The sequence below is a fragment of the Gekko japonicus genome, unplaced genomic scaffold (genome assembly GCF_001447785.1).
Source record: "Gekko japonicus isolate JY-2015 unplaced genomic scaffold, Gekko_japonicus_V1.1 scaffold1996, whole genome shotgun sequence".
Classification (NCBI taxonomy): Eukaryota; Metazoa; Chordata; class Lepidosauria; order Squamata; family Gekkonidae; genus Gekko; species Gekko japonicus.
The window spans coordinates 4,885-14,433 of NW_015160894.1; the positions used below are offsets into that span (position 1 = coordinate 4,885).

A 9,549-nucleotide genomic window follows, 5' to 3' on the forward strand; every position below is an offset into this window, starting at 1 on the left:
AGAAAGATTTATTGTTGGTTTTTACGTTTTTTGCTATATACTCCTCATATTCCCTTTTTGCCTGCCTGACCACAGACTTGCATTTTATTTGCCATAGCCTGTGTTCCATTTTATCAGCTTTACTGTGACTAGCTTTCCACTGCTTGAAGGAATCCTTTTTACCTTTTACCGCTTACATTACTTTGTTTGTTAGCCATGCAGGCTTTCTCCTATACCTGTTTGTGCCTTTCCTTTTTTTTTCTTTCCTAATTCTCTTGCAAGGCTGACTTTATTCAGAAGTGTTTCAAGAGCGTGCATTACAATCCGACAAACTGTTCTAGGAACAAGGCATATGACACACACACACCCTGAATGCCAGAGCACTGGCTAAATAACTGGAAGCTGCTGTAGCCCAAAGTTAGTTCAGGCAATTCTTACGGCGGGAGTTCTTAGAAGTGTTTGCAGTAGACCTGTATATTAGCACAACTTTAGAAGAGTTTGAGAGAAAGAAGATACCAGGAGCAGTTTGTTGACTTGGCATCTCTTAACATATATACACAGTGCAATTCCATTTGCTGGGACTTCACATCCGAGCAGGGGAGTGTTCAGGGACTGGCCGGCAAGTACGCTTGCAGCTGATGACAGCCTCTGGTCAACAGGAGGAGGAGTCAGTGATGTGACCCAGAGGTTTCTTGGACACTTAGGTCAGCACATTGGGTACTTTGGGGGTGATACTTGATTGCAGTGGAAATCTCTCTGGATGCCAGCGCAGCAAGGAATGCAGCTGCTACGACAAGCGTCAGCACACTCAGGACGAAAGTGACAGCAATCATCCCGCCGCTCCTCTGGCCTGGCCAAATATCGATGGAGGAAGACGGCTTCAACTTGCTGGTTTTAATTGGATCAGACCAGAGGGTTTGGTCTTTCACAATGTCTGTGATCCTATCAACCAAGACAAATGTAAACCTGTAGGATGTATCTTCAGAAAGGGGTGGATTGCATGCTTCTTGGAGATTCAGGTCATACAGACAAGCTGAGTCGTCACCAACTCTGATTAGATACTGGGTCAGGACAGCAGGTGCTTTGGCTACATCCGCAATATCAGACAGTTTAGGAGGAGATGTGCAATGGGGAACATTAAACATTGCAGCTTTGTATTGCCCAAGTTTCCCTCCATGGGTTTGTTCAAAAGTAGCACTGAGAGACTGATTGCCATTGGCCATCACAGAGGCGCTTATAGTCGTCTCTGAGTCAACCATGACGTACAGGTGTACTTCATAGGAAGCACTTTTGGACACTGAGCCATCAAACGTGCAGAACGGCTTCTCTAAAGCAACCGTGGTGAGAGTTGGATTGTTTGTGGTGAACTTTGGGTTTGCGATCTGCGGCCTCAGAATCTGGGCTACTACATTGCTCCGGGGTGTAACCAACGAATCAGCTCCTGATCGTTTGTGCCTTTCCTAACCTGCGGAATCTCTCCCTTATAATAATTGAGTAGTGGGTGCCAAAGTTCTAAAATGCACTCCTTTAGTGTATGGACGCTTGAACTGTCAGTCAGAAGACGCTGGCTGGGTTGACTGGCTGCTTTGTGCAGTCCCGCCCAGCGTTTCAAGATCTTTTGCATATGGAAGCTGATTGGACTTCACTGCATTCCACACCTCAAACTCACCCCCCTCCCCGCAAGGCAGTTGGAATGTCAGTTGCATATGGAACCTTCAAGGTCTTTTGCATATGGAAGCTGATTGGACTTCACTGCATTCCACACCTCAAACTCACCCCCCTCCCCGCAAGGCAGTTGGAATGTCAGTTGCATATGGAACCTTCAAGGTCTTTTGCATATGGAAGCTGATTGGACTTCACTGCATTCCACACCTCAAACTCACCCCCCTCCCCGCAAGGCAGTTGGAATGTCAGTTGCATATGGAACCTTCAAGGTCTTTTGCATATGGAAGCTGATTGGACTTCACTGCATTCCACACCTCAAACTCACCCCCCTCCCCGCAAGGCAGTTGGAATGTCAGTTGCATATGGAACCTTCAAGGTCTTTTGCATATGGAAGCTGATTGGACTTCACTGCATTCCACACCTCAAACTCACCCCCCTCCCCGCAAGGCAGTTGGAATGTCAGTTGCATATGGAACCTTCAAGGTCTTTTGCATATGGAAGCTGATTGGACTTCACTGCATTCCACACCTCAAACTCACCCCCCTCCCCGCAAGGCAGTTGGAATGTCAGTTGCATATGGAACCTTCAAGGTCTTTTGCATATGGAAGCTGATTGGACTTCACTGCATTCCACACCTCAAACTCACCCCCCTCCCCGCAAGGCAGTTGGAATGTCAGTTGCATATGGAACCTTCAAGGTCTTTTGCATATGGAAGCTGATTGGACTTCACTGCATTCCACACCTCAAACTCACCCCCCTCCCCGCAAGGCAGTTGGAATGTCAGTTGCATATGGAACCTTCAAGGTCTTTTGCATATGGAAGCTGATTGGACTTCACTGCATTCCACACCTCAAACTCACCCCCCTCCCCGCAAGGCAGTTGGAATGTCAGTTGCATATGGAACCTTCAAGGTCTTTTGCATATGGAAGCTGATTGGACTTCACTGCATTCCACACCTCAAACTCACCCCCCTCCCCGCAAGGCAGTTGGAATGTCAGTTGCATATGGAACCTTCAAGGTCTTTTGCATATGGAAGCTGATTGGACTTCACTGCATTCCACACCTCAAACTCACCCCCCTCCCCGCAAGGCAGTTGGAATGTCAGTTGCATATGGAACCTTCAAGGTCTTTTGCATATGGAAGCTGATTGGACTTCACTGCATTCCACACCTCAAACTCACCCCCCTCCCCGCAAGGCAGTTGGAATGTCAGTTGCATATGGAACCTTCAAGGTCTTTTGCATATGGAAGCTGATTGGACTTCACTGCATTCCACACCTCAAACTCACCCCCCTCCCCGCAAGGCAGTTGGAATGTCAGTTGCATATGGAACCTTCAAGGTCTTTTGCATATGGAAGCTGATTGGACTTCACTGCATTCCACACCTCAAACTCACCCCCCTCCCCGCAAGGCAGTTGGAATGTCAGTTGCATATGGAACCTTCAAGGTCTTTTGCATATGGAAGCTGATTGGACTTCACTGCATTCCACACCTCAAACTCACCCCCCTCCCCGCAAGGCAGTTGGAATGTCAGTTGCATATGGAACCTTCAAGGTCTTTTGCATATGGAAGCTGATTGGACTTCACTGCATTCCACACCTCAAAGAACACATATTGACCCAATCAATGTGTGGGTAGTTAAAATCACCTAATACGACACAGTTTTTTGTCTAGCTGCTATCTTTCATTCATTCATCATTTTATAATCCTCCTCTATCTTCTGATCTGGTGGGCGATAACAAACTCCCAGTGTTAAGTTTCCTTTTGCCCCCCCTATTTCAACCCATAGAATTTCCAGAAGCGAATCCAATTCTCTTAGCCTCTCAATCTTTCTGGACTTTATACCCTCTCTGACATACAGAGCCACCCCACCTCCAACCCTTCTCCTCTTATCCTTCCGATATAATATATAACCGGGAATCACTGTATCCCACTGATTTTCCTCATCCCACCAAGTTTCTGAAATACCCACAGTGTCAATTTTTCCCTCCAACACCAAGCACTCCAACTCCCCGATTTTACCTTGGACACTTCTAGCATTTGTATAGAAACAGCTATAATTTCCCATACAAGTTAAGCCTGCAACCTTCCTCTTGCTCTCTCGAGACCTTGTCAGGCAGTCCATGTCACTAGCCATTGTCTGAGTGGACAATTTCAATCCACCTCCCTGTAGAAAAGCAACAGGTACCCCCTCATCTCTCTGAGATGAGCCAACCTGAACCAGAAACTTTACATCTCCTGCCAGCTTTCCCCCAAAGGGGCTTGTATGGCCCCTTCCAATTCTGTGATTCTACATACCAGATGTACCTATGTTCACGGTCATGTATCAACAGGGCTACTGTGACCTAGGTCAAGCTGTGACTGGCCCAAGATCACCCAAGCGAACACCATTGCATCAGTGTAGGGACTTGGATGCCAGTCTCCTCTCACTAGTAATGCAGTTCTAAGCAGGATTACACTTTTATTATTTTATATGTTTGTTTACATTATTTATTGTTTGCCTTTCTCACTGAGACTCAAGGCAGATTACGCAGTATAAGTCAACACGACCAGTGGCTGAGACAATACAGCAGGGCTTGTAAACCCATTGATGTCAGTGGATTTACAATGTAATCCTAAAGCAGAGTTGCACCCTTCTAAGTGCATGGGCTTAGAAGGGTGCAACTTTTTTTAGGACTGCGCCACAAGTGAACTCCAAGGCAGTGTGGGGATTTGAACCCTGCACTTCCCCCAGTCTAGCACTTTGCCTCCAATACAATTTATAACCAGTTTCCAAGAGGTGAAGACCAAGCACAAGTATGCTTCAAATAAGGCCAGCACAAATTGTCATATTCAGCATTCTTTATTGTCTCGACGGTATCATAAAAACAAGGTTATGTTAAAAAAATTAATATCCAGTCAAAAATAGAAGATTGAAGTCAAAATGAGGAGGAAGATCTTATATTTTATTGCAATGAAATACGGAAAACAGTTAGGCCAAAGGACCCATCAAAGCTGACTGCTTTCTGAGCCCAATCAGGAAATACATGAAGTTAAATACTTAATATGACATCATATCATCATCATGAGAATAATATTCAGAAGACATAATTGGTTACAAAAACTTAAACAACATTTACATAAAAATCTCCTTATTGGTCAAATGTAAGAACGGTGTGACTGTGCAATAGCGTCACATATTTACTTGACCTGACCTAAGTCATATCAGCCAAAGCTTGTTCTCACCCAAACAAAGGTGTTTTTCTCTGATACCAAGTAAAAGATCCTTTTTGACCCAGACACTATGAAGTTCTAACCTAAACAATTAAAACCATGAACCTTCTACCTTCTTTTGTACCAAAACAATGTTATTGTCTTGTCTGTTAACATCAACTGGAAAAATACCCTGACCCACAAAGAAGAGAGGCCTTCTATATACCAGGCCTTCATTACATTCCAATAAAATGTTAAATGTATAATAAACCTATAAAAACTAGAGAAATATGAATAATGAAAAAAGAGGAAAATCTATATAGTCCCATCTCTACTACAGTTAGAAAAACACAGTGATAAAATCTGAGATGTTCAAACAACCACTATTAAGCATTCCCATACAGACAGAAACAATGGATATCCCCCTTTAATGTGTTCAGTTAATAACAAAAGAAGGATGTCCAGTCTAAGACTGTCAAGGATACAAAAATAATGAGGAACAAAACAATGAATTCATATCCTAGGCACTTTGGCCATAATAAGAAATAGCTCAAATGAAACCAGTTACCACATTTAAGTAGAATATCTTAAAGATCATTCAGATTACATATAGATGTTCTAAAAATACAGATACTTTAAAAATGCCATTCTTTTTACAGAAGATAATGTTTTGAATGCAAAAAGTAAGACCGCTGGCAGGCAAAGCAGATACAGGGTTCAAGCTTTTGACAATGAAGGTGTAAGGGGCAATTCAAGGGTTCGAGTGATTGTCTATTGATTATTGCTGACTTCCAGGAATCTTTGGAAGAAATTCTTTTGGATTTTCCTGCAGAATTAACAACCTGTTACCCACTAAGTACAGTTATAGAAAAACAGGTGTTTTAAATCACTTTAATTGACAGCAGAAGAATCTTCTAACAAGCAGGTGGTATGATGTCAACAGACTTTTAGTTAGGACAGTACTTTCCAACACTGCTTTAAGCTGTAATATGTTAAGATTTATGAGAACCTTTCTGCTTCAACTCCTGCCAACGTAGCCATTTGAAGAAATTGCAAGTAGATAAATAGGTACCACTTCGGTGGGAAGGTAACAGCGTTCCGTGCACCTTGGTGTTTAGTCATGCCGGCCACATGACACGGAAATGTCTTCGGACAGCGCTGGCTCTTCGGCTTTGAAACGGAGATGAGCACCGCAACCTTAGAGTCGGACTCGACTAGCTTTCGAGCAAGGGAACCTTTACCTTTTACCTTCTGCTTCAAAGAGATGAGGTCAGAAGTTTATTGGTCGCTTTAAAGAAACTTTAAACTAAACTCTCCTTTTAGTTTAATATGCTTTAAATATTGAGTTAGTGAAAATCTTAAAGGAATTTATAAGCAATATCTATATATTTGCCTTTTTAGCTTATTATTTTAAAATAAAAAAGACTTTGAGAAAGCTTTGCTTAATGAATTGAATTGAATTTATGCCAGTGAAGGGAGTTTTAATGGCAGAAAGCCCACTGTCAATGGTAGAAGCCTTTTACTTCAAAGCAACTAGAAATAATTAATCAAGATGTTGTTAGCAAAGCCTAAATTGGGGTAAATGGAAGGACAGCTATATACTGTAATAGAGAAATCCTCTTCTGATGTGTGTGTTTTTTGACTTTATATTTTGTGTAAAGCTGAATATTTACCAAGATTATGGTATAAGATATTTGTAAGAAGCAGCAGCTAGCGGAATTATTTTGAGCTTTGTTATAGAAAGTTATTAAGTTTAGGACAAAAAGATGCTTTCTTAAAGAGAATCCTTTTGTTACCCTTTACTGCCTGAATAATTGTTTTACTGTGTGGTTTACTGGCTAGCCACACAAGTCAAAGAACCTTAATGCCCTGAGGGTGTTGGCATCAAAGGCATTTTCTCTACTCAAAAAAACACTGGAGAGATGCTGTTTTTCCCATCAGGAGGGCTGCATATGAACAGAATGCTTGCACATGCATTCCTCGGAGTGGTTAATAATGCCCCCTGGCACCATTCAGACGAAGAGAACAGTGTGGGGGGAGCCCTCATCCCGCTGCACCACAGTCCTAATAAGGCCCCTGCACACTTCTAAATCATGGGGAACTTGCAAGGCTGCATGTGGGAAATGTAACATGTAGTTTGGTCCTAAGAAGTGGCTTTTTAAAAACTTATGAACAGAAAAAGACAATAGAGAATAACTACATATAACATATAGATAGATATAGATATAGATATATAGATATATATATAGATAGATATGATATATAGATAGATATATAGATATATAGATATAGATATATAGATATATAGATATGGAGCTGTGGTGGCTCAAGTGGTTAAGACGCTGAACTGCAGGCTGTGAAAGGACGGTAGTTCAGCAGTTCGAGACCCGAGTGTGCTGCATGACGGAGTGAGCTCCCGTCTCTAGTTCCAGCTCCTGCCAACCTAGCAGATAGATAGATATAGATAGATAGATATAGATAGATAGATATAGATAGATAGATATAGATAGATAGATATAGATGATATAGATATCAGCATTTAACGCTTTTCCTCACCCACTATTATTCCACTCCAACTCACCACTTTTCCGTCTGCAGGGTTTTTTGGAGTTGACAACCAAAGGGGATTAGACTAATTCATGGAGGATAGGTCCCTCAAAGGCTATTAGCCAGGAGAATTCAGAAGGTTCAAACATCTGGCAGGCTTCTACCACAGAAAGATAATGAAAATCTAGAATGCCTTGGCCTGATCCAGAAGTCTGTATGTTCTTAACATCCCCTTTGGGTTGTATGTTTCACTGTCTTGTCTCCTAAAATGTTCCTACACTGAACAGCATCTATAACTCAAGAAAGCTGAAAACAAAATAAACTGAGTAGCCATGGTGGTCTGCAGCAGAAGAGCGAGATTCGAGTGCAGTAGTGCCCTGAGGGCCAACAAGATTTCCAGAGTATAAGCTTTCGAGAGTCAAAGCTCCCTTCCTAAAAAAAAAAATGGAGACCTCTAAACCCTCAAGTCCCAGTCAGAAGGATATGCAACATCCCTCCCACCTTCTGACTGGGATATAAGTGCTCCGGGATCACGATTCCTACTTGTATCTGACAATGGGCACTTCGAACTTCAAAACCTTGAGCTCTGGAAGTCTGTTTGGGCATTAAGGTGCTACTGGATTCGAAAATAAGATTAGTAGTTTATAAATCTAAATATCTGACAGCAAATGAATAAATGGTAGGATTGCCAGTTACCCCTTGGCAACCAGAAGGGGTGGGTGGGGGGCTTACTGGGAGCAAAGAGAAGCCTAGGCTGGCATTGCGGTGACATCACTTCCACCACACATCAGAACTGATGTCATCACATCAGCAGGGACACTCTGGTATTTGGGCAAAAACTCCATTGTAGAAGTCATTTTCACCATAGAGTTTTTGCCCAAACACCCGAGCGTCCCCACATTGCTGCCAATGTGATGATGTCACTTCTGGTACATGCCAGAAGTGACATTGCCATGTTGCTGGCAATTCAGGCTTAGGCCTCCTTTTGTGACTGGTAAGTCGCCTTCTAGCTAGCTGATCAGCACCAGGGGGGGAGAGGCCCCAGGGCAGGGGATTCCCCCACCCCCAGTGGGGCCTGGCAACCCTACTTAGGAGAGACTCCTTGAAGATGTCTTTCAGGGAAGACCTCTTCTCACAGGAGGCAGAGATGGTTGGGGGAATCTCAAACTCTTTGGTTGTTTAAGAACTTTCAAAATCATTTAAAGCAAAGCAGGGAAGTTTTCCACTGTAGCCATGAACTAGAAACAGGCACATACTGATTACTGTATTTTTTGGTGTTTCTCCCAAGAGTGAAACCAATCAAGTATATGATTTAGGAGAGATGTACTAGAATCACACAAATTTATTAAGCTGTCAATAAATTCACAAATTCTACCACAGCCTAAGTAGAGAAACCTCCAAAGTATAATCCACCATATTACTTTCATTTGATATTTGGGTTTTTTCTTAAAATCATCATATGTAACTGTGGCCACATTTCTACCTTTACCAGAGACAAAGGTCAGCATAATGGCATCATAAATCAATTTCAAAGTGGTATTTTTCTGCACACATTTAAACTCTCTAATGAGCTCATTGAAGGCCTTGGAAAAACAAGCATCCCCCTTTTCATTCAAAACTTTCAGGAACTTCAGTTCATTCTGTACTTTATGGAGGTTCTCTAGGGTCAGAGGTTCAGCATTCTCATTTCCATGCCATCTGAGGTAAATATCTTGTGTTGACACTACCCCCTTGTATTGGAAATGCCCATGAGAATCCTGAACAATTATTTCACACCTTTCAGTCATGTACATGAGCTTCAAGATCTTTCCATCATGCCACACTTTTCTCTCCTTACCATTCTTTAAAGAGCCTGGCTCTTCAAGTAAACTCCTCAGGATCTGAAAAAAAATGTACTTTTGCTCTTTGGTCAGTGAAATATCATCAAAATCATCAGCATCTTCACAGGAGTAATAAGTGGACTCTTCTGAACTTGGAGATTCTGATCGTGATTTTGTCTCCTGAGGGATAAGCATCCTGCTTTCCTGCTCTTCTGGCAAGTGATGCTCTGTCTTCTTGGTGCTGGGGGGGGGGGGGTCAACAGTGGGAGGGCTTCTAGTGTCCTGGCCCCACTAGTGGACCTCCTGATGGCACCTGGTATTTTTGGCCACTATGTGACAGTGTTGGA

At 42.7% G+C, this 9,549-nt stretch overlaps 1 pseudogene; it reads right to left on the minus strand.

Annotated features, from left to right (window-relative positions):
- Positions 1-647: 647 nt before the first annotated feature.
- Positions 648-3,966, minus strand: LOC107120835 (annotated as a pseudogene).
- Positions 3,967-9,549: the final 5,583 nt, after the last annotated feature.